At 49.0% G+C, this 23,958-nt stretch overlaps 1 protein-coding gene and 1 long non-coding RNA gene across 5 annotated transcripts in view; one reads left to right on the top strand and one right to left on the bottom strand.

The window, feature by feature from the left end:
- Nucleotides 1-510: 510 nt before the first annotated feature.
- LOC111550815 lies at nt 511-14,836 on the bottom strand. Its single transcript, XR_002734179.2, has 3 exons — nt 14,640-14,836; nt 10,754-10,870; nt 511-1,334 (listed from the first exon to the last, which is right to left on the bottom strand). It is a non-coding gene; the product is annotated as an uncharacterized LOC111550815 (long non-coding RNA).
- The window catches only part of MGMT (O-6-methylguanine-DNA methyltransferase), a 283,770-nt gene continuing 274,048 nt past the window's right edge, over nt 14,237-23,958 (top strand). For 2 of the 4 annotated variants that reach the window (XM_023224442.2, XM_023224434.3), the window contains exon 1: nt 15,480-15,674. The gene's annotated coding sequence lies outside the window, so the exon portion shown is untranslated. Of the gene's footprint in view, nt 14,379-15,479; nt 15,675-23,958 lie in introns of those variants that run through there. The other 2 variants (XM_023224440.1, XM_023224433.3) reach the window with 2 other exon arrangements.

Genomic DNA, 23,958 nt, shown 5'->3' with positions numbered 1-23,958 from the left:
TGTCTATAGGCCTACAGTAGTGTGCAGTCCTGTCCTAGGCCTTCACATTCACTCACCACTCACTCACTGACTCACTCAGAGCAACTTCCTGTCTTGCAAGCTTCATTCATGGTTAAACTCCCTATACAGGTGTCTTATTTTTTATCTTTGATGCTGTATGTCTACTGTACCTTTTCTACATTTAGATACACAAATACTTATCACTGTGTTACAGTCGCCTACTGTATTCAGTACAGTCCCATGCTGTACAGGTCTGCAGGCTGGGAGCAATAGGCTGTACCATACAGGCTTGGTGTGGAGTAGGCTACACTAGGTAAGTGTAAATGCACTGTGATGTTTGCACAGGGATGAAATCACCTAACAACCCATTCCTCAGAATGTATCCCTGTTAGTAAGCAATGCATGACTGTACACACCACACACACACATACACACACACAATTATAGGACATATAGATATAAGAGAACCAATAGGATATATATTATTTTTCTGGAGAACTCAGACTCAGAACTCACAGCATAATTGGTGGAGGTTTTATGTTGTGGTTGTGGTTGGCATTAATTCCCCAGTTATCATAATGTATGGAATTTTGATGGAGAAAAAAGTGCCCGATGCCCTCTGTGACCGTGTCCTAGCACTTTTTAAACCGAGGAGCTGCTTGCACCAACATGACTCCGACGCTTCACAGAGCATGTTCACTGCCCGGGGACTCACATCCACATGGTCAAGGTGGTGTCAGGCTGGCAAAGCAAAATCATTGCTATTTGACTTTCAGCTGTGAAATTTTGCAGTCATATTATGAGTCGTTCCCCTTCACAATTGTCTGGCTTACAAACTCCTGGGAAGGTGAGAATGATTTAGACTTTATGGGGAGTATGCTAGGTTAATCATAAGAACTGGGCTGCTGTGAAGGCCGGTGGGGCATTGACAGATGGTGTTCGCTTCTCCCTTTCTGATTTTCCTCATTTGCAGCCTGACATTTTTAAAAAATAGATTTGCCTGGAGTTTTTGCACATTTACGAAATCCATTTGAAAACTTGATGGTTGGAGAATGGAAATGATTTTATGGTTGGGAAAGATTGTCCACAGATGTCTTAAAAGGTAATGGAATGGTTGCTAATTCTGCCTTCAGCAAGAGCCACAACGTCTTCCTATTAAATAAGCCAGTCCAGTTTAAGAAGAATTAGATGAAATCAAAATATAGGATCCACATCCGCCCATACATGGCAGCTTTTAATCTGCACGGGCGTTAGAAGTGGTGCAGTGACAGGAGGGCCAGCTCCAGGGAAAATCCTCCCGCTGCCTGGTGGAACTGCCATTTTCAAATGGAGTCCTGATTAAAAATAAATAAATAAAAAGTAATTAGCAAAGGTCAATAATTACTGTATTACCATAGCTATAATGTACAATTTTTTGGCCCATACATTTGGGGAAGGAAAACGCATTTGATAAACAATAGCCATTCTTTGAAGTCTTTCCTCGGAAGGTTTTCCTAGCTAGTTGGAGTGAGGTGGCCATTGCCATGTTTCCTGTGTTTTGTAGAGCCAGTCCTATCCATCTTTCACAGCTAGAAAACCTGGAGTGATCTCCCACATCCTTCTTAGGCTCCAGAACCTGCGCTGGCTCACTATTAACCACTGCATCAAGTTCAAACACTTTCTTGACTTTCCGATCCCTGCAGGTGCCCCTCCGGCATCTCTACTTACAACTTGGTCTGATTTTCCACTCCTCCACTCCTTCCTGAGTCCCACCCTAGTTCCCCCTCTGCTCCATGTTGAATCCTGATTCTTCCAGGATGCCTTCCCCAGCCATCCCAGCCTATGGAGTTTAATTCTCAGTTCCATTTTAGAATTATCTTTGCATTGTTTCATGGGTTCCTTCTTTCATGTTTTCATTTGTCTGACAGATGTTTATTCAGCACCTTCTACGCAGAAATAATTGCACACCAGTGTAATGTCTGCAAAAAAAAAAAAAAAAAAAAAAGACTTGCATTGGGGGCCAATGATAGGGGTCGCATAGAGCAGCCACGATGCTGGTGACATTTCACAAAGACCTGGCTCTCCAGGGGAAGGGCGGGTTCCATGAGATGCAAAACAGGCCACTACATACCAGGTCTGGAGGTCAGGAGAGAGGTGAGCACTGGCTTTTGAAGTTATTATGAGAGAAATCAATGATTGATATTAAAGCATTTTGAACAACTCTAAAGCACTACATGAGGGTTATAAGATTCTACACCTAGTGCTGTGTAATCCTTTCCAAAGGAAGCTAACGATTTGAGCCCCTGCTGTGGTTAGGGGTTACTGTGGTGGGCATTTCCACTGACATTATCACAGTCAATTGCAAGCTTTCCTGGTAAGTCAGGTATTATCATCTCCATTTCACAGACAATAAAACTGAGGCTCTATATAGCTAAGAAACGTGCTAAGGTCACAGAGCTAGGACATGATGGAGCTAGGATGACTCCAGGTTCATCTTTGGAGTTCCTCCTGAGGTGCAATGCGTCTTCTCGTGCCGTGCCACCAAAACAAGCTGAGGAATTTAATCATTTAAAGGTTATTTTTGGCTCCATAACAAATGCAAGTTGAGGTCTGTTGGCAGAATCTGGCTCAAAGGAAGCTACAATTCATCAGTTCCAATCACTGAACAAAGAGTTCAGGGACAGCCTGAAAACACTGGATGCTGCTATTGACCCTGGGTGGAGAGGGAGTGGGAAACACGCCTGGAAAAATTGGCATTTGGTTGCTAATTAAAACATTTTTAAAGATCTTATTATCAAAATACCTATTGAGGTGGACATTCAAATCATTTTACTTACTGCTTATGGATCACTTTGCTTAAGAATGGAGTAAAACGTGGATGCATGAACATTTTGTGAAAGTGTAATCATTAAACTGCGTCAGATGATGTGTCCATTGTTTTCATTTCTCTGTTATTAAGGGTTTAGGGGAAAAAAATTAAAAATAATTTTAAATAAACTCCCAAACCTTCAGTTTCCAAAATGAGATTTAGAAGTTTTGTCTTGGTAAATACATACTTTGCAGCGATTATTGGATCATTTTGATTTCTGGAGACATGATTTAGAAGCACTGCATTTGTGGAAAGCATGTGTTTAACACCTTTGTGGTTTGAGGGTTCCCTCATCTTTCTTCATTTTCCCTGCTCTCTTGTCTTTGTGCTGATTTTTCATCAAACCCAGTGGCACAGGAACCAGAGCCCGCTTCCATCACTCTCCGGGTGCTTCTGTCTGTAAGTGCCCGTTTTTTCTTCTGAACATCATGATGCCATCTATCAAACTTCTAAACAGGTTCCCACTTTGCCTTCTAAGGCTGAGTCTTGGTGCTTCATTTTCCACAGCAATCCCAGTATCAGAGAACAATTAATGATGTCAGCTTACTGGCATCATTTTTGAAATAGTTTCTGTTACTGAGAATCTTTGCAGGAGAATGACAAAGGTGCAAACGCAGATCTCTTCTCAATAAGCTTCAGAACCAGGAGTGGCCTTTTGATAAATGCTTTCTGGTAGTTGTCTTTAAGGGGCTAATTTTTCAAGCTTAAAGAGGGAGAGAGAGAAAGATCTTCCATTTTCCAGGTAACTAATGACTTAAATGGAAGAAAATGAATAATTTAATAAAAAATATTTTGGCATGTCTTAAGTCACGTACATTTGGTTCCTGTCCCAGGTCCCTCCCTCCGTGATGAGCAAAGGTATTTTCATTTGGCAGATTAGGCTATTTTTGAATTCTACTTATTACACTAAATTGAACGCCATATTATGAAATCCATTTCAACTTTTATGGACATCCCTGCCTCCTCCAGGGGCTTCTTTGGGCATTTGGTTTATTGGGGAAGAGTCATTTATTCCCTGCAACGATGCCCACGGTGCTGGCACATTACAGCAAAGAAAATAAGCCACAAAATTCAAGTTCTTATTGCAGACTAGTATCAACTTACATGAGTTTTTAAAATAATGGAAAACGTTAGAATATGGCATCCTAGGGAAGGATAGAAGATTCTTGCATATCTAATCAAAATGTTATCATCCCCGAAACGTATTCATCATATGACCTTTGTCAGCTGCTTCATAGTAAAGAAATCCTTTCAAAAAGGCAAAAGTTTCAAACGGAGCATTACGGGCTGGAAGAAATTCACAGAAAAGAAATTGCATTTTCAACCAGAGAGCTTCAGTGCTAAGGCTGCACTGGGGAGATCACTATGACCCTCTTGCCGTTGTCTTAAACTGTCAAAGTTTGACTCCTTTTGGATTTTTGAACAATTCAAAAAAGATCCTTTCATAAACAGTTTCATAAACTACGACATATCTAATTCCTGGGCTTTGAACACGGAGCTGAGTACAGCACAGGGAGCCTACTGAGAATTTCTCCTGAAACCATAAAGCAATCTAGGAGGTGAGTTACCACGCTGTTGACACAGGGAATGGAAATGGAAATTCTCTAGCAGTCTCTTCCACCCCGAGTTCTACGCGCTGCTTTGCCTGATACTTGTTGATTGGTGTCGTATATCTTGATGTTAGTATCCCATTTCAGAAATGTTCTGACATTATCTATTTGGAAGTTCGAAACACAGTGTAAAACTCCCAGTGCATTTGAGCACAGGTTTCAGTACAGCAATCACAATGCCCATTTTCACTGATGCAAGATGCAGGTTTGAACCATATTCCAATAGACTCCATTCCTAAGTCGATAGAAATCTGAAAGTCTCTGTGGCTAGCAGGGTTAGGAGGGGCTGACTCCTTCCTTCCCGAACACCACCTCATTCCTCTTATCAACTCTGCCTAGTGCTCGGCAACCAGGGGGCTGTGGCTGTGGAATATGTATGAAGAACAAATGATCAGGAAAAATGAGGTGGAAAAAATTTTTTAGATAGCAGAACTGAAAGGAAATGAAACAATGAGGATTTGAAAAATGCAATTGAATACAGGTTTAACCATTAAAAATGACTGCACATCTCTAAAAGAGAGTAGAAATAAAATGGTTGGAATGTGTTTACTTTTTTAAAGATTCAGGCTCAGTTCACAAATGGCAAAGCACATTGAATCAAAACTGACCTTTTGCATTACTAGAATCTAGAGATTTTATTCATCTAAGAACCCACTGTACTTTGGAATTAGCCCGTGGACTTACTGGCATGGGGTGACCAGAAAAACTGTTAGATTGCTGATCCTAAAATCACCTTTAAATGCATATTTAGACCTCTTCCCATTTATTTTTATCACACAAGCATGGGTAGATGCCAAGGAGAATCCTCAGTTACTATGTCTAGCTTGTTAATAATCAAGTTATATTTTTCCAGTCATTGGCATTTTCAAATGCTGCAAATGAAAATCAAATTTGCAAATGTGACACATTCAGGGAAATGGTATCTACTATTTCCTTCTCAGACAAAGAAAGACAAGTTTTTAATCAGCAGTCAACTCCACAGTCTTTGGAGTTGGTTTAAACTAAGTCAGCAACTCTGATTCTTTTATTTGAAGAACAAATAGCAGGATAAAATTCCTAAGCCCTAGAAATATACCATCATAACTTGCCACCCAAAGATTTCAAATTCCTCAATTGAAAAATGCTAACACAGGCTTTTCTCTGTCTCCCTCTCTGTCCTTCCTCCCTTCCCTCCTCCCTCATCTCCTCTCTCTCTCATCTTTCCTTCTTGCCTTCCTCTCCCTAATCCTGTGTTCTTAGGAATTGGGAATATTCTTAGGAATATTGATGCTAGGAGATCAGTAATTTTTTTGTAAGGTTTGGTTCTGTCCATTTCATAGCTGAGTAGCCTTAGACAAGTAACTTGACCTCTGTAATCCTTACTTTCCTCTTATAAAATGGGTATAATGATACTCATCTCACAAAGCTGTGAATTTTGTTGCTGTTGTTTTTGTTTTGCTTTGAGGTGGAGTCTTGCTCCATTACACAGGCTGGAGTGCAGTTGTGTGATCTTGGCTCACTGCAACCTCCACCTCCCAAGTTCAAGCAATTCTCCTGCCTCCGCCTCCCAACTAGCTGGGACTAGAGGCACACATCATTACAGCCAGCTAATTTTTGTATTTTTATAGAGATGGAGTCTCACCATGTGGGTCAGGCTGGTCTCAAACTCCTGACCTCAGGTGACCTGCCTGCCCTGGCTTCCCAAAGTGCTGGGATTACAAGCGTGAGCCGCCATGCCTGGCCAGAGCTGTGAGTTTTAGAAGGATGACGCATGTAAAAACACACAGCACTGAATGTCTACACGCAGGAGACCCTTGTGTTGTTCCAGACTCTTGGTCACAAATAACAGCAACCCAGCTCACTGCTGTTTATTCAAACAAGAGAATTTGTTGTCACAGAGAAACGAGAAGCCCAGGGGTGGCTTTACACTCATGATCAGATCTGGTCACATCCAGGGGCTCGACAATGTGGTTTGGGCTCTGTTTCTATCTCCATGTGACTTCCCTCCCTGAAAAGATGGCCACCGGCAGCTCACGTCTGTAATCCCAGCACTTTGGAAGGCCGAGGCAGGTGGATCACAAGGTCAGCAGATCAAGACCATGGTGAAACCCCGTCTCTACTAAAAAAAATAGAAAAAATTAGCCGGGCAGGGTGGAGGGCGCCTGTAGTCCCAGCTACTCAGGAGGCTGAGGCAGGAGAATGGCAGGAACCCGGGAGGCGGAGCTTGCAGTGAGCCGAGATCGCACTACTGCACTCCAGCCTGGGGGACACAGCGAGACTCCGCCTCAAAAGAAAGAAAGGAAAAAAAAAAAAAAGATGGCCACCAGCAGCCCCAGAGCCACACGGTCCCTGCTTTGTGCCCCAGCAGGAAAACACATCTCCCTGCAATAACTGTACACCCACTCGGGCAGGAACTCTGATCGGTCCACCACTATGACCAACGGGAGATTTGCTGTACACAAAGAGACAGTAGAGCTTGCAGCTAAAAGCCATCAATGTCCCCTGTGAGGCCCAGTAAATGCCAGCTCTCATTCTCCTACGGCTGCTACTCATCAAAGAAGCAATAAATCATAAATGACTCTAACACCTACTGCTGTGTGATCTTGCCAAGTTACTCGACCACTCTGTTTCCTCATTTCTAAAGCTGTGATCATGACAGTACTTACCTGACAGGGTTGCTGTGAGGATGCAGAAAGAGGATGGGCACAAAGCACCTAGCCCAGAGTCTGTCACTCAAAAAGTTATCGTCATTTTCAAATATGGTTACTCATTTTTTTTCCCATGGGGACACATCCTGAGCGTTGGGCAATTTCGTCATCTTGTAAACATCACAGCGGACTTATGCAAACTTAGATGGAGTAGCCTATCGCTCTCAGGCAGCACACCTTCATGTACTGAACACAACAGGCTATTGTATCGCACAGTATTTGTGTATCTAAGCATACCCAAGCCTACACAAGGTAATATGTTGCACTACGACGTTATGATAGCTACAACTTCACTACATGATAAGAACTTTTCAGCTCCATCACAATCTTATTGGCACCACCATGGTGCAGGGAGTTCATTGTTGACCAAAACATCGTTATGTGGTGCATGACTGTATTATCATTAATTTCTACAAGTCCTATCTTTCTAGTTCTTTAGTATCTTAATGAATCTCCAATAAATGTGCTAATTAAGATTAATTCCTAAGACAAAGAACCAAGGCACAGACTTGCCAATGCTTTTGCTTGGCCTTGGGGCAGGGACAAGGCTAGGAGAGTGCCCTGGGTTGGCACCAAGTTGTCTCACTGTCCAGCCTCATGAAATGCGTCCCCTTGTCAACAGCCTCCCTGGAAAGCTACAATGCACAGAGTCAGATCCACCGGGCACTTATTTAGTGGCCAGAAACTCCCTCTACTGCTTCGCAGAAGATGGTGCTGCAGGAAGCAGAGTACCCCCAGCCCCATCCCCACCAGGGCCTCCCCAACCTAATCCATACACAGCTGGTGGATGAAGAGTTGCCAAGACTTAAGGTGAGACAGCAAGTGAGTATGCAGTGCTCAGCACAGGGCTCAGGGGCTGGCACACAGCAGGTGCACCATCCCCATGAACAGGGAAGATACAGACTTGGTGGCTTACTACCTCATGGTGATCCTGCCCTTCTCACCCCTTCCCCTTCATTCCCGTATCAGACCTGTTCTCCAGGCCATGTGGGTGCATGTGACCGTGGCTGGGAAAACACCTCATTCCCCTACCCACCATGACTGGTCCAGAGCTTGTCCTAATCATCCATGGTAGACCAATCGGAGCCCTTCCCTAAGATTCTTTTTGGGGGAAGCTGAGAGACAGCTTTGATGTGGTTTGATACACCAATACCATTGTGTATTTCAACTCTGGGGGCACAGAGCTGAAAGGATGTAAGCCTCGCTCCTGGGTGGGTAAAGCCTGCCTGGAGTTGGGGAAGATGAGAAGAGGAAGGCCTGCAGAGGGCCCAGAGAAGGAGAGCTGAGCCCAGCTTCTGTGCCCTGGACTCCTCCTGCCTTTTCTTCTCTGGGCTGTAGTTCACTTTCTAATAAAGGTTCATGTGGGTTTGGCAGCTTTGGTGTGGGCTTCCTTCACCTGCACCACGAGGAGCACCAGTAAAGGCCGCCCGACATGCCCTCACCGAGAAATGAGCACCCTCAGCTTCACAACTTTCCCCTACCCCTGCCAGGAATGAAGATGCTGTCCTATTCCTGTCCAGTGGGCTCCTGGACAAAGAAGGGAGGATCTCTCGTTTCCAGGGGCTGCTGATCAGACAGACGGAGGGATCTTTCTGAAGACCTCAATGTCTGCCATTCCCCACTCCTAGATTGAGTGGGGTGATCTCAGGCCAAGAGCCAATGGGACAGACAGCCCCGGCACCAGCCCCAGCACCAATTCTGCCACTCAGGTGGTGATCACTCTCCCACATTTGCCTCCTGTTACTTTAAACCAGTGGTTCAGTGCACTAGGCTGGATTGAAGCAGTTACCCTGGAAGGAAATATAGCCACTTTTCCTTTCTAAATCTGTGTCTTGGTACTGAGACAGAACCCTTAGTGTGGCTGTTTTTCCTGCCTTAATTTCATGTGTGGTTTCCCAGTCAGAAGCAAATGACAGCAAATCACAATCTCAGCATCACAATCCCCACGTCTGTTGCTTTAATTTCCAAGTCACAAAAGCATGGGCGCTTCTGGTTCGTCCCAGTGGGGCAGGGGAGGGGGGAAACCCACTTCCTCCTAGCGACCCAGGTGCACACTCCCCAGCTCTTCACACCACTTAAAAGATTCTGCCCAAACTGCCAACCATGTGTTACAAACAAAGCCCTTCCCGAAAATGGATCAAAAACACTTTGTAATGAGTGTAGGAGCCGGTTTAAAAAGGCCCAACATCAAACAAAATCCCAGTCCTGAGTCACAGACACTCAAATAGCCCCTCCCAGGCTGGGAGAACATCCTCCAGAGCACTTCCATCTGTGTGAGTAGTTCTCCAAGCCAACGTATCCAAATACATACACCTGATAAGTGGACTTCTCTTGTTTACATTCATTATATACATTCCTTGGACAGTCAATTGTCTAAAGTTGGAACAGTTTGGAGGGAAGAGCTATATAAGGTTTACAATGATCTTTGTCCACCAATTACTGGACAACCGGATCCAAATTCCACAAATAGCCCTGGTTCTTCACCTAAATGGTGCTCCTCCCGCTAGACATCCAGTGCCATGCATTTTCTCTTGCAGGTCTTTCCTTGCATCATTCCTCCAACCCCAGCAGATATCCTGGCTGAGCTTGTTTTCTCTGTGAGGGGCTACACTGCACACTGGGGTGCTTGAGAAGGGCTTGATGGGCCGGGCACGGTGGCTCACGCCTGTAATCCCAGAACTTTGGCAGGCTGAGTCGGGTGGATCACCTGAGGTCAGGCGTTCAAGATCAGCCTGGCCAATATGGTGAAATGCCGTCTCTACTAAAAATACAGACAAATTAGCTGGGCATGGTGGCGGGCGCCTGTAATCCCACCTACTTGGGAGGCTGAGGCAGGAGAATCACTTGAACCCAGGAGGCAGAGGTTACAGTGAGCCAAGATGGCACATTGCACTCCAGCCTGGGCGACAGAGAGAGACTCCAATTCAAAAAAAGAAAAAGAGAAAAAAAAAAAAAAAAAAAAGAAACGGGCTTGCTGCAGGAGAGTCAGCGCAGGGAGGGGCCTCCTTTGCACTCCCACTGCCCCCGCACATCTCCTGGGTAGAGCCCTGCTCCAGAGAGCAAACTGTTTCCTTATCTGCGTGCCATTCCACTACAAGCCCCACGAGGGCCTGCATAAATCCATCTCCAGGCCTTGCACCCACAAACTGGCAAAGGAAGTTTCAGGAAAAGTCTTTCGAAGAGGAGTCTTTGGGCTGCCTCTGGGTCATTTCCTTAGGAATTATCCTCCCTGCCCTTCTTGACACAAAAGGGCCTGAAGAGTTCCAGATCTCAACAGGAGCTCCCAGGGGCTCCTGGCAGGAGGATGTTCTGCCTCTCTGGAGGAATGCAAGAGCCAAGGAGCCCCTCCTGTTTTAGTTGCACCCCCATCCCCTTTCTCCACCCCGCACCATTCCCTTACCCTCTGTGTGAGGCAAAGCCTGAAGTCCCTCCTTCCCGCCCTTCCTCCTGCCTGAAGTGCCTCCTTCCTGTCCCTTCTCCTGCCTACTCATGGATTACACTCCCTTCCGCAGTTACACTACAATGCCTCTGCCATGCTGACAACTAGTGTCACACAGGAGTGTAATCAGAAGCACCTGGCACCCAACCCCAGTACTGATGGCCCCCACCTTTTCATTGCAGGCTTCTTCCTCCAGAGTGCTTGAGGCTCCCTGGCCTCCTGGCCTCTCCCAGGTCCAAGGCGCTGACTCCAGCTCTTGGCTCCAACATTTACAGGAACGCTGGGGCTAAGAAAATCAATTGTGTTAATCAGCAAAGCCCTCCACCAGAGATGCTATCCTAAAAGCAAACCATATGTAAAACACTTAAAGTGGGGAGCTCTGTAATATGTTTGTTACACGACCATCACACATTTGTCCGGAGTTTGGGGCTTTCAAACCACATAAGGTTTTATGTGATCGTTATAAAATCCTTTCATTTCCCAAAGGTAGGGTAGTAAGGATTAAGGTTGACTACTGAAGACAGCTTTGTTGTAAATGGTCTCTAATGTCACAAAAGTAGCTTGGGAAGACAGGCTTATTAAACAAATTTCTTGGGTTGCAAATCATTAGAAGCAATCGCATGTCGTGTTCATTTGCTTAACCCGAAAGGTATCTATTTGGACGTTTAAAGAAACTATGCAAATTAACATTGTTCCCAGTGCCCAAAAGAAAGCTGGCTGATCTTAAAGGAAATCCAGGGAGCTCCTTGAAGAAGTCGGAATGGAGTTGAGCATACCCTTTTGCGGTTTTCCCACCTCTTCTGTAAAAAGTTATTCATAGGAATCTGTGTCTGGAGAAAAAGGGGTTGTGATTTGTTAATCTGAAGATGGGAGACCTCAAAGGAATCTCACCCAACTAGTCCTGCGCTGTCGTCCTATCAACAGAGAAGTCAGGGGTTGCTCAGGGAGGGGTAGGGCTGGCAGCACATCTGAGCCTCCCTGTCCTGTGTTCCTTACTCTTCAGTGGACCCGGTGACCTCCTGGCTTTGGAGCCATCCTGTGTTCCTTTAACAGCAGGATGAACATGCAGGCGATGATGAGATTGTAATGGGACAAGGGGGAGAGGCGTGGGGGAGCTCTTGATGAAAACATGGGTTTTTGAAATGACCATGATGAAGGGAGGAGCTTGCACCAGCAAGTGTAGGGAGTATGGGTTTGAGTTCTGCTCATCGGACAGCGTAAGCAGTCACATCCTTGAGTCCTGGTCTTTTGCAGGCCAGTCATTGGTCAGGTGGTGGCCTTTTTCCTCTTGCCCCTCTGCGCTGAGACCCACATTCGGCTCCTGATCTTGGAGCCCCTGACACAGTCCTTACCACTGAAGTAGCTGTGGCCCTTCATATAGTCCTTCCCACCACACCAGCAAGGGGACTGAGTCCTGTCACTGGAGCCAGGGCCACGTCCACATGTCTCCCCAGGAAGCCAGCACTTTCTCTCGTGGACCACCTCCCCATTCCCACAGGGCCCTCCTAAAGGGCCTTTGGATGACCACATTGGCCTTTCTTTCCTAGGGTGGGGAATCAGAGATGCTAAGACTGGCCAGTCTCTTTTTCTTAAGAGTTTAGGGATTCGTCTGAAAATATTATTCAGATAAACGTATGAGTCCTGTGTTAACTGCAAAACTACTTACCAGCACACTTGTTAGAATAGTGGTCGGCACTCTGATTCCATTTCGGCATTGTTTTTCCTTTGGTTCTATTAGGATCCCGGTTCTAACTGGGTCCTGGCAGTAACAGGCTGTAAGCGGCCCGGTGTACAGCATTATTTCTTAGTAGTATGGTGTGGTGCTGGTGGTTTATTTTCCCTATGCACACATGCCCTCATATGGAACGATAGTTTGTATACACGCACGGTACATTATCATAAGACTCCTTTACAGAGTATGAAACTGAGGATTAGAGAAGTCAGATGAGTTTCCCAAAGTCTTACAGACGGCTAATAGAAAAAACCAGAGCCAAGGCCAAACATGTTTCATCTCTCCTTCCACATTAGTTTAAATGCGAATGGCTGCTTGGAACACAGTATTGAGAAGGATTCCGAGGCTGTGTCCAGGCTCAGTGGGGAAAAAGTGCCTTGATTTGACCATTATACCATGCACTCAGGGCCTAGTTTATTTTCCACAAGGAGCTGTTTAAAACATGTCTCATCCAAGGCACGGTCCAGGGTGGGGAACCTCAGAGGATCAATGATGCAGCCTGTATTGTCACCGGAGCTCATCCCAAAGCAAATCCTGCTGAAGTTCTCCTCTGAGCAACTCCTACCACTCATGCTAACGTGTTGGATCCTGCAAGTCACAAATACGAAGCTATGAGCATTGGCCAAATCCCAGCTGGGAAGCTACACTGGGAAGGCGAAGACCCCTTTCCATTCAGAACCTAGAAGGCCCATAGCATGGTGCCTTAGAGCATGTGGGCATTGGATGGGATCCTTGAAACTGCCAAGGGGTGTGTGAGCTCTCCGAAGCCTCCAGGGCTGATACTACTCCCTGGGGTGGGTATGCCAACCATGTTAGAGACAATGGTTTCTGTACCCATTGCCTGAGGCTGCCATAATAAAGTGCCACACACTGAGTGGCTTAAAACAACAGAAACCTATTGTCTCACACTTCCGGGGGCCAGAAGTTTGAAACCAAGGTGTGTTAGGACCCTGCTCCCTCCGAAGGCTCCAGGAAAGGGTCTGTCCTCTTCGGCTTCTGGTGGCCTGCAGGTGCAGCCCTCCAATCCTCCTCCCCAAGCAGCCTTCTGCCTATAAGGACACGAGTCCTACTGGATGAGGCGCCCACTAATTGATGGCTTCATTTTAACTTGTTACCTCTGTAAAGTCCCCATATCCAAATATGGTCACACTGTGAGGTACTGGGAGTTAAGACTCCAACATGGCTTTTCTGGTAGACACAATTCAGCTTCTAATAATGTCTACACAACGCCAAGCAGGGCCTGGCACCCTGTGCGCTTTCTGCAGAGCGGCTGAGTCAGGCCCTGGCCGTGTCTAGGCCATCGGTGACTGCAGGGCCTGGACGGGACCACCCACCACAGGCCCTGGAGGCTGCCCCCACGGCCCCCTGACAGGGTCTCTGCTGGTCTGAGGGTCCCTGACTGGGGCAGCGACCTCAGGAGGGGAGAGACTCGCGCTCCGGGCTCAGTGCAGCCGCCCCGAGCAGGACTGGGATTCTCACTAAGCGGGCGCCGTCCTACGACCCCCGCGCGCCTTCAGGCCACTCGGGCACGTGGCAGGTTGCCTGCACGCCCGCGGACTATCCCCGTGACAGGAAAAGGTATGGGCTATTTGGCAAACTAAGGCACAGAACCTGAGGCGGAAGCTGGGAAAGCGCTGCCTGGCTTGTAGCGGCACTGCCTGGCTTGTAGCGGCCGAAGGGCCAGCAGGGTCAGGCGCACAGAGTAGCTAGCGCCGCGGCAGCACCCGGACCCGCGCGTCGGCCTCCAGCGAGGCTGCGCAGAGTGGCTCGGCTCCGGCGCCGCCGCACTGGGCATGCGCCGACCCGGTCGGGCGGGAACACCCCGCCCCGCCCCGGCCCCGCCCCGGCCCCGCCCCCGCGTGCCCCGGCCCCGCCCCCGCGCGCTCTCATGCTTTTCTCAGGTCCTCGGCTCCGCCCCGCTCTAGACCTCGCCCCGCGCCGCCAGTCCCGCGCCCCTCGGCCCCGCCCCCGCGCCCCGGATATGCTGGGACAGCCCGCGCCGCTAGAACGCTTTGCGTGCCGGCGCCCGTAGGTCCTCGCAGTCCGCACCGTTTGCGACTTGGTGAGTGTCTGGGTCGCCTCGCTCCCGGCAGAGTTGCTGGGCTCTCCCTCGGGACGGCGGCAGTCTCGAGTGGTCCTGCAGGCGCCCTCACTCGGGTCTGGGGCCGCCCTGACCGCCACCCACCCCGGGCGAACTCCAGGTGCGCCCCAAGTGCCTCCAAGGTGTTGCCCAGCCTTCCCGGGCCTGGGGTTCCTGGACCAGGCTGAGCTGCAGTGACTGTGGCCTGGCGTGTGGCGGGGGTCGTGGCAGCCCCTGCCTTACCTCCAGGTGCCGGCTCCAGGCCCGGGCCCCGGGTTCTTCCTGCCTCTCCATGTTGCCAGCTTTCCCTCCGCCAGCTGCTCCGGGAAGCTTCCAGAAGCCCCTGCGCGGGCCTTGGCTTGCAGCAAGCCTTTAGCATACTTGGGCAGAGTCCCGTATTTCCTTCCTGCTGGAGGCCAAGTTCTAGGGGCCTCCTCCTAACCCATGGCTGGTGTTTGTGTACCTCACACCCTAATAGTATTCATCAGTACCTAGAGTAAGCAAGGCTCGCTGGAGAGCCACACACACGGGGCACCGTACGTAATTCCCACGTTGGTGATAACACCGGATAACATAGTTCTGAACTATGTATTTCGCACTCCTGGGTTCATCATCTCCTGAAATCTCAGGGTGGTGGTTGCTCTCAGTTGCCTCAGCCGGGTACTGGCTTTCTGTCCTGGAAAGCAGACTTTGTACATGTGTGTGCAACCTTTGCCTGCTGGGACCATTATCAGACTGAGGGAAGCGGCTTGGTCCACAGAGGCGTCACCACAGCTGTTCTCAGTAGAATGTTAAGCAGAGAGAGTTAAGCACAGAGAGCTGAGCATTAGACTGGTTATTTACATAGACATCCAAATATAAACCTATAGAGTATCGGTGAGGTCAGACTCTCCCGTCATCTGCCACATCCCTGGGCAGGTGACTAGGAGATGGTTTTGTTATTTTCAGGAACCACTCATGGCTAAAACACTCTGAGAGATGAACAAGATTTAAAACAAAAGCTTAGCACACTTGGTGGGTGGGGCTGTGAAAACTTTGAAGGAAACCGCGTCAAGAGCCTGGCTGATTGTTAACAACACATTAACTCAGAGGGCCAGGATACTTGCTGGGACCCGGAGCCTGCCTGCAAGTAGCAGAGGAGAGCTGGCCTTACTCTGCCGCGTGTCGTGTCCTTCTTCCTGGGCCCTCCCTCTCCTGTTAGAATTTGAGTAGTGGAGTGGTGTCTGCCACAGTCAGGGGACTGGATGAAGTAGGCCTCCAGTACAAAGCTATACTCAGGTACTTTTCAATGTATATATTTTAATAAGAATAAAAAATATCTGGGCCAGGCACGGTGGCTCACGCCTGTAATCACATCACTTTGGGAGGCCGTGGTGGGTGGATCACCCGAAGTTGGGAGTTTGAGACCAGCCTGGCCAACATGGTGAAACCCCGTTTCTACTAAAAATACAAAAATTATCCAGGCGTGGTGGTGCATGCCTGTAATCCCAGCTACTTGGGAGGCTGAGGCAGGAGAATTGCTTGAACCTGGGAGGTGGAGGTTGCAGTGAGCCGAGATTGTGCCATTGCACTCCAGCCTGGGCAACGAGAGTGAAACTCTGTCCCAAAGGAAAAAAAAATCTGTATCACAGTAACGATTTAACTAATAGTATTAGGCACTACTTTAAAAAGGCTTTGCTGTTAGTAAGGGTGAAAGAAATAGAGCCCTAGGTACACATTGGGTAGCACTTTGTTCAGCTGCTCAGATTCTTGAAACTTGTTGAGGTCTTATATTGATATCACCGGGGCTTACCGTTCATTGGTTAGGTTTCCTTCCCAGGTGTCTCAATCAGGGCCTCCTCTCTGCTTTTGCAGGGGCAGGAAGGCCTGAAAAAGAACTTGCCTTCCCCATTGCTCCCTCAGAGTTTATTCCTCTCCAGTCATCTTCCCGCCCTTTCTTAGGACACCAAAGCCCTGATTCTTCCAGTATTTTATAATAAAATAAACCCACTAAATTGTCCTGTTTTGCAGAGGACATACGTTTAGGAGCCAGTGATTCAAACCTTCCAGTTTTTTTTTTTTTTTTTTTTTTTTTGCTGTTAATACCCTTTTCAGTTTATAGTATATTCTGTTTGATAGAAAGAAAATGGAGGCAAAACTGAATTTTCTGCATTATCTTTTCCTTTAGCATTATTCTTTGATTGTTTTTGCGCTTCATTCTGACCCCCTTCCCCAGCATAAAATTCCTTGTTCAGATCCACTTGCCCTGAGGTTTTTGACTTCCTTTTGGGACTCTAGTTCCTCCAGGGGACACGTTGAGCCTCCCAGACCCCAAAGGTCCCTGTGCTCATTTGGCTCTGGGGCTGCTGCTACAGTCCTTCCTGACTCTCCGTTTCCTGGGACAGGTAGCTTTTGATCCAGCTACTTTCTGGGCTCGGTCTCACCACAGAATATTATTTTATTACTTTTAGAGACAAGGGCTCGCTCTGTCACCCAGGCTGGAGTGCATAGCTCACTGCAGCCTCAAACTCCTGGGCTCAAGCGAACCTCCTGCTTTGACCTCCCGAGTAGCAGGGACTACAGGTGTGTGCCACCATGCCTGGCTAATATATATATATATATTTTTAGAGGCAGGGTCTCCCTATGTTGCCTAGGGTGGTCTCGAACTCCTGGACTCAAGTGATCTTCCCTCCTAGACCTCCCAAAGTGCTGGGATTACAAGCATGAGCCACCATGCCTGGCTCTGCAGGGTATTATTTAAACCAGACCTGAAGGATTTAAAATCAGAGACACATAAACCATAACCTGATCGTGGGGTGAGAGTGGTCTTTATATAGATGCTCATGATGTACAGTCCAGCCCTACGCCCCACTCTTGGTTTGAAGTGAAAGGGTTTATCTGGGAGGGAGGAGGTTTGAGCTGTCCAGGAGGGCCGTTGGTTGGCATGAGGAGTTTGTGAACCTGTGCTGTTAGCTCTGCAGGCCTGTCTTGGGCAGAGCTATGTAGAAGTTGGAGACCTTGTGTTGTGGACCAAATGTTGCAAGATGTATGTTCTGTGGCTTTTCATTAACTGCTGCATGTCTGCTGGTTGGTGGAAATAGTCTGGTTTTTTTTTTTTACTTAAAAAAATTGACAGTACAGCTTATATAGGAGGGCTGCGTAGTTTGGGGAAAACTAATTAATGAATATAGTATGGAATGTAATGAATGACTTCCTCCTTCATAGAGCTATTAAAGTGATTTACGAAAAGGAAGAAATCATTTTTGTGATTTTGTTGATCTTTGAAGTATTAGAGTGGCTTTGGCTGGTGTGGTTCACCTGTAAAGGGATCAAACACTGAGACCTGCCAAGGTGCTGGATCCCGGCAGCAAAGCCGAAGCTCCTCCAGCTAAATAACTGACTAGGCCGCCCTGGAGGCTGCCCATGCAGATGCTCTGAAGGGTGAAACTTGGTCTTGACCTCACAAGTTGTTTTCAGTTAAATCAGTGGCATAACAGCAGAGCCGGGTTCCCCAAGGAGGCCTCATGTCCCATTCACCCCACCCTCTCCCACGGAGGTAGCTGTTCTAAAACCAGTAAAAAATTCTACAAAAACATTTTCTTATGGTTGTTAAATTGGTCATGGTGTGTGTAACCACGAAAGGAATGGTGAGAGCGCGATAAATGGCTGGTGTGTTCACTCTCCTGCTCCTAAAAGTTTCTTGGTAGAGTAATTCTCTACCCGTGATGCTTGTGAAGTGAGCAAAGTCTCCCACCCAGCCCTGTCGCCCATTCCCGGAAGCCTAGGCTGGGGGACACCGAATGGATAGTCCACCAGCGGCGTGGCGTGTAGAAGCAGGCACTTGTTAAATCTATTTGTTTTTATTATAGACATCGTTCTGTCAGTCACAGTAATGTGTTTATGGACAATTTTCTGCAAGCACAGCGCGGGTGGCAGTTTTACCGACACATTGAGTCATATGCATAGAGGTTTAGAAAACTTTTACCTTATTGACAGATCAGGCAATTCTGGCGCAGCATGTTCAGAGATAGTTAGGTGGGTGAGGAGAGTGAATGAATCTCAGGGCAGAGAAGGAGATGGGGCATTATATGTTGAAATGTAATAATTGCTAGTTATTTATCATTTGTTTTTAAACTTTTAGCTACATTTTACTCCCTAACCAAAAGGACTCGGGTGGGCAGCCAGGGATGTCACGTTCAGGTGTCTCTCCTCTCCTGCTTGTGTGGGGTTAGAGCCACCACCGGAATGCGGTTCCAGCAAGGCCTGACGAGTCACAGCCCCTTGAACCTGTTGCTCTCTGTAAAGTGGGGTCTTCACAAGCAACAGCGGCAGAGCGTTTCTCTGAGGGTGGCCTGGGCCCTCTGCATCAGAATTACTGTGGGTGCTGGCTAGAGAGGTCTCTCGATTACAGGGCCCCATGGCAGACCTACAGGATCAGAACCTAGGGAAGCCAGGGATTCTGGCAGACCTTAGTGCTTGAGCACCTCTAGGGAAGTCCTTAGGATCCTCTGGGAAGTAGCACTGTCCAGCCCAGGCAAGCTCCGAGTCCCCGTTCCAGAAGGATCCATTGGCAGTTGGCATTGCTGCAGGTTGTCTGTGCATATGGGTCTGAGTACGGTTTTGTAACTCTTGAGAGATGTGTGAATCTCTTCAAATTGCAAACCCAACATGTTATCATAGCATTCGAATTTTCCATTTTGTGGTTATGACCAGATGCAGATGTTACCAAAACTTTGGCGTTAGTTTTACAAACAAATGTGAAGCATGGACAGTCATATCATATTTCACCCCCCTTTCCTTTTGAGAGGGTTGTCTTGTTTTTATCCCCTGCTGGGTCAAAGCATTTTCCTGGTCTCAGGTGAGGGTTAACTTTCAGAGCTGAATACATTTTGGGGAACAGAGTTGAGCTTTTCCACAGGAAGTGCCTGAGCCATGTGTGGGAGGGATGCTGTTTCCTAGCTGGGTCACCCTGGGAAACTCTTGGCCCTCCAGGCACCTCCTCATCTGTTGGGTGGGGACGATCATGCTTATTCTGGCTACCTGGGTAAGTATGAGCACACGAGACAATAAGTCCTTATTTTTTTTAAATCCATGAGCTGAGTCTCATGGAAGGATGAAACGAGAAGACAGTGAAGAACCATTTTGAGCCCTTGTTTTCCCCAAGTCCAGTCCAAATCTTTATTTTGCAGATCTGCACACACCCAAGCCCTCACCGGGGACGTGTGCACGGTGGTCAGGAGTGCACCTTCTGGAAACAGACTGGCTTCCATTTGGACCTGGCTTCACGAGTTACAATCCTGTGCCCTTGAGCAGAGTTACTTAACTTTCCAAGGCCAGGTTTCTCCAAAAGTAGGGCCAGGGCCAGTTCCCATCAGAAGGAGGCCTGGCCCTGGGGAGGCCTGAATGAAGGCAGTTGTTGTTTGTGGATACAGAGTGGCTCTGGTTTTGGTGGAGGCAGGACTAGAGGTCGGGGTCACTTGGCCACATTTGCCACCTTTGGTGTGTCTGAGGTTCCAGAAGGTCACAGAGCATTGTCTGTGTGCATCATAAGGTATAGTTCCCTATTCATTTGCTGGGTCTCTGAAATCCTTTCGTCTGTAAAGAGGCTACTGGCTCTGCCACCTGTTTCTGTCTTTTCACAGCGGACATTATCAAGGTGGCAGCGTTCTGAAGGTCCAGGTGTGCCACGTCAGCCTAGGGTGGGCAGGTAGGCTTCCTGTGTGCTCCTAGGGGCACTTGGCAGTTGCTGGCAGCCCGAGACACTGTGTGGGAACCTTGACATTATTCGTCTGTTAAATTGAAAGAACTTCCCAAAGGACCAACACAGGATCCGACACGATGGCCAGGAACCAGCAGTGACAGCAGCATGTGACAGTATTTTCCCATGTGTGACGGCCGTTTAGACCACAGCAGTGAGGGGTAACGCCGGTCGGCTGGGGAAGCTTGGTCAAAAGTGGGAAGTCTGCAGCATTTCGTATGTTTGTGGAAATGGGCCTGATTTTTATTTGGGGTGTCTCTTTAATCTGCTGTCATAGTTCAGCTCACCCTGGTGGTGGTTCTGGGCCTGCTGCGCTTGTTGCCTTGTACAGACCAGCTTAGGAAACGCTCACCATCACCCCGTGAAGCAGAAGGCGCCGTGAGTGTCTTTGTTTTGCATATGAGGAACCCAGGCCTCGGAGAGTTTGAGTGACTTGCACAGGCCTCTTGCGGTAGAGATAGAGTTTTGTTTTCAACCCAGATTTATTCCATAACCAGGCACAGGCTCACAACCACTTGTGCCAGGCTGTCTTTGCAACGATGAACCTGAGAAACTGTTAGAAGTCTTTGAAGGGGCAAGACAGGGCATAAACAGACACATACCTGTTTATGTAGCTAAAGTTTTCTGAACATCAGTGTGACCCCAAGTGTTGTCTAATTGTGGGAAAAACAACGTGCCCAAATGTATTCCTGCTTGAAGGTGTTGGGGACCCTGCCAAGGCAGACAACCGTAGGCGAGGCTGGGTGCGGTGTGGACTTAGGGATGGCAAAGCTGTCCCTGCGTGTGCCTTGTGCCTACCCCACACCCCACTAGAGAGTGGAGCGACCAGGGCAGTGGGGCCAGAGGAAAGATGAGAGGATGCAGAGGGCCAACCATGTCCCGGGACTGTGCACACGCCGCACTGTGTCCCTGCAGGCCAGGGACCCATGCCTGATTCCCTCTGAAACATTTGTGGGACTGTGGCTACTGGTCAGGTTTCTCCAAGTGGCCCAAGGGCTGGGCATTTTGAGCAGAATGGTGGGACTTGGACGCGGATGCATCTGGGGACCTGGCCATAGTTCAGTTTGAGCAGGGTGTGGCAGGCGTGTGGGGCTGGACAGGAAGGCAGAGCCAGTCGGTGGGGCCAGGGCCTAGGGAGCCCAAATGCTGCACTGGGCGAGGGGCTTTGGGAGCCTTGTGAGTGGGGAACACCAGCCTGTCAGCGCTTCCCAGAGAAGATCATGGGGCTGGCAGGGGGCTGATTGGGGCAGAGGAGGCAGGATGGTGGCAGCAGGCCTGGCAGGGCGAGGACAGTTTCAGGAGGTATAGCTGGGGTCAGCCCTGTTGGCTTCTGGTGAGAGCTGAGCAGGTGGGAGTCGGAGAGTGTGGTTATGAGGGACTGAGTTTAGAATCGCTTTTCTTATTGAGAGAGAGGAAAGCCTTGGTGTGTGTGCTTTTTATGTGAGGGAAACCAGATAAAGGATCTGGCTTTGGAAGGGTAAACAGGCCCCCCTCTGCCCGGCCTGGCTTCTGGGTTCTGAGGCGGGAGATTGCCCGACTGCAACCACGTTCAGGCGAGGATGGCAGCAGTGGACCCAGGCTCATTGCCATTGCTCCCACCCCAGCCTGTCTCTGTTAGGGCCAACCTGTACGTCCTGCAGGAGTCGCGGAATTTTAAAAACCAAACTATCAGGTGTTAAAGGTATAGTCACATCAGAATGCAAAGTAGAAATAGTATGTACTGGGGGCGAGTTTCCTTAAACACCATGACATGTTTTGTGGGCTGGTGTGGCTGAGCGTGCCTCTGGGCGGCAGAGATTGACGAGGATGGCTGGGCTTCCTCCGGGCCCTGGGCTCGCCTCGGCAGCCTTGTCTTTGAGGGGCTCCCCGTGTGGTGGGGAGACCTGCTTGTCGCACCCACACATTTTGTAGATACCGGTGAGGGCTGGCTAGACCGAATGAGGTGAAGAGCTTGGCCTTTGTTGGGGGGGCTTGGTAAGTGGTTGAAGATGTTGAAGAAGGCCCCTCCGAGGAGGTGGCTTTTGAGTGGAGATTTGAGCAGTGAGAGGTGGCAAGCTCTGGGAAGGAGGCTCCCAGGGGAGGAGTGAGAGCTACAGGTGCCTGGATGGCTGCAGATCGGTGTGTTGGAAGCACAGATGGGAAGTCCTAGGAGGAGGGTCACGGGGTCGGGGGGGCAGGTGCGTTGAGGCCACTGTTGCAGGCCTGGATTCACTCTGGCAGTGTTAAGGCCGGCCAGGGTCTCAGCCTCCTGCACTTGTCATCTAGTTAAAGTCGTGCCAGCAGGGCAGGGCTGTGTGTCTGGCTGACGGGGGATCAGATGAGAAAGTGTGTGCCACCCTCAGCAAGGTGTGTGAGAGGCGTGGGGCACGGCGGATGCAGCGAGTCTTACTAGTAAGGCCTTGAATGCTCAAGTGGAAGTTCCTAGAATAATGGGCAAAGAAAAGGAACGATGTATTTCTAAAAGTTACTGAATGTAGCTAGCTATCCCAAGAAAAGCCCATGTGTGCTATTCCTTATTGTGCAGAAAAATTCGTTTCTGTCACCATTGTGTTATCAACAGGTTAAGCCGTCGAGTGAGATGGATGCAGTGGTTGTGCGGGGTGCGGGCCGCTCCGCACACTCCCAGTGCCTCTGCAGGCCGTCAGCCTCCAGCCCAGGCCAGCCTGAGCGACAGGCGACGTGGGAGGGGAGGGGCTTCCCACCAGACACAGGAGGTTGCTGAGGAGGCCGCTCCCATGCTGCCACTTCTGAAATAAGGAGGAACTGTTCCTTAGAAGGAATGCACAGGTTCTGAAGTTAATGTTCTTAAAGTTTAACGTTATCCACCCTCTTGGCCACAGTTGACCACCCTGTGTCGTCCTTGGCTCAGCAAGAGGACAGGCTCTTGGAGAGCCACAATCTGTGACCATATTCATAGGTGACCAACCATTTGCCAGGAGGCAGGACTTTCTGTGCTAAAACGGGGATGTCCCAGGCAAACTGGGGTGGGTGTTCCCTGCCTCCCTCAGCTCTCATTCCAGGGTCCTCCTGGGCATCACTGCTGTCACTTGGCCACTAGCTTGCGTCCACCTGGGCCTTGAGGCAGAAGCAGTCGTTTTCTTTTCTTTTCTTTTTTTTGTCCTCCGGAAGCATGGGCTTGTAAGCCTTCCTGTTGTATTTTGCCATGAGTGTAATTAGAACGTCTCCCAGCCTGGGTCATTTCCCGTTAGCTGGGCGTGGCCCCCGCTGTCCTTGTCGCATGTTTTGGATTGTTTGTCACTCCAGAAAGCCTTCGGGGTCGTGGTTCTCACTTCCTCAGACATTTTTCTCTCCTGGGTGTGGAGATCTTTTGCTCCTAAGACTTCCCTTCTTTGGGCCTGAGACGCTTCTGCCCCAGCTGTGAAGATCGTGACAGTTGCAGCAGATAGCTTCTTGGAAAGGTGGAAGGCTCTGGTGTTGGCCAGGGAGAAGCAGCTCCATGGTCTCCAGGGGTGTCCTGGGTTCTCAAGAATCCCGCGGCTCCGGCGGGAACTGCTGTCCGGGGCAGTGCTGGTTCCATGGTCTGTTGGGGTTCCTGGGTGCTCACACTGCCCCGGCATAGCCGGATGCTGGGACCCATCGCCAGGCTGCTGGGAGTGGCCAGGTAGAGAGGTCAGCTCTGGGACCAAGACCACGCTGGGGCTGCAGGGCTCGGCTGGAGGGGGTGCTGCCCTGTGTGTCCTGCCACAAGGGGTCGGGGATCCTCCCAACTCAGGGTGTCCTGCACGCCCACACCGCCTCCCTCTTCTATCTTTGAGGCACCTGGGAAGCTTCTGGACATGTTGAACCCATACCAGACTGAGTGGT

The sequence above is a fragment of the Piliocolobus tephrosceles genome, chromosome 9, assembly GCF_002776525.5.
Source record: "Piliocolobus tephrosceles isolate RC106 chromosome 9, ASM277652v3, whole genome shotgun sequence".
NCBI lineage: Eukaryota > Metazoa > Chordata > Mammalia > Primates > Cercopithecidae > Piliocolobus > Piliocolobus tephrosceles.
The sequence above is the reverse complement of the archived record's forward strand: the minus strand, read 5'-3'. Positions and strand labels throughout refer to the sequence as shown.